Source organism: Bos indicus x Bos taurus, chromosome 12, assembly GCF_003369695.1.
Source record: "Bos indicus x Bos taurus breed Angus x Brahman F1 hybrid chromosome 12, Bos_hybrid_MaternalHap_v2.0, whole genome shotgun sequence".
Classification (NCBI taxonomy): Eukaryota; Metazoa; Chordata; class Mammalia; order Artiodactyla; family Bovidae; genus Bos; species Bos indicus x Bos taurus.
In genome coordinates this window covers 53,818,790-53,819,512 of record NC_040087.1, presented here as the reverse complement: position 1 = coordinate 53,819,512, position 723 = coordinate 53,818,790, and the positions used below count along the sequence as shown (strand labels likewise).

Below are 723 nucleotides of genomic sequence, written 5' to 3'. Positions count from 1 at the left end.
CATACACACAGAGGCATGTGCACACACACACAATACATTAATGTCAGAACCTACGCAAGGTCTCATACTAGGGGTTGCCCCTTGAAAATATTACAGGAAGTTTCTGTGAATCAGACAGACTGACTCCTCTGGGCTTGGAGGAGCTTTTGATGGGGGTAATTAGCAAATCTTTTGCTTTTGTGCATCATTAAGTGCTTGACAGATGAATATTCACATGCTTTATTTCATCTAATTTCCATATGGAAACTGAGGTTTAGTCAGGTTAAGTGACTCCCTAAGATTACACAGGTCTTGGAGATGTTTTCTTTTTCATTTGTTTGCTTATTATTTAACTATTGTTGATTTACCAAAAAATACCCAACTGCTTCATGAATTTGTATGTCATCCTTGAGCAGGGGCCATGATAATCTCTGTATTGTTTCAATTTTAGTACACAGGCTGCTGAAGCAAGCACCTTAGTATTGTTTTCTGATGCAGAGGCCAGGACTCCACCAGTGTGTTGCTATCAACTCACGTGTTCATCCTCCTGGGCCTTCTGGGAGCCCTCAGCATCAAGCGAGAGACGAATCAGGGGCTCCGATTAAACGTGTACCTTTGTGAGATCTATGTGAGAAGCGGTGGTTCACACAGGCTCCACAGTCCTTGCAAACACTGGAGACTTGATAAACCCTCTGTGTGTGACATGGAGCATCACAGCCTGTAGAATAATTGTGTCTGGGAGCA

General features: G+C 42.9%; 1 non-coding gene across 1 annotated transcript; it reads right to left on the bottom strand.

The window, feature by feature from the left end:
• Nucleotides 1-349: 349 nt before the first annotated feature.
• LOC113902621 lies at nucleotides 350-454 on the bottom strand. The gene has a single exon (XR_003513884.1). It is a non-coding gene; the product is annotated as a U6 spliceosomal RNA (small nuclear RNA).
• Nucleotides 455-723: the final 269 nt, after the last annotated feature.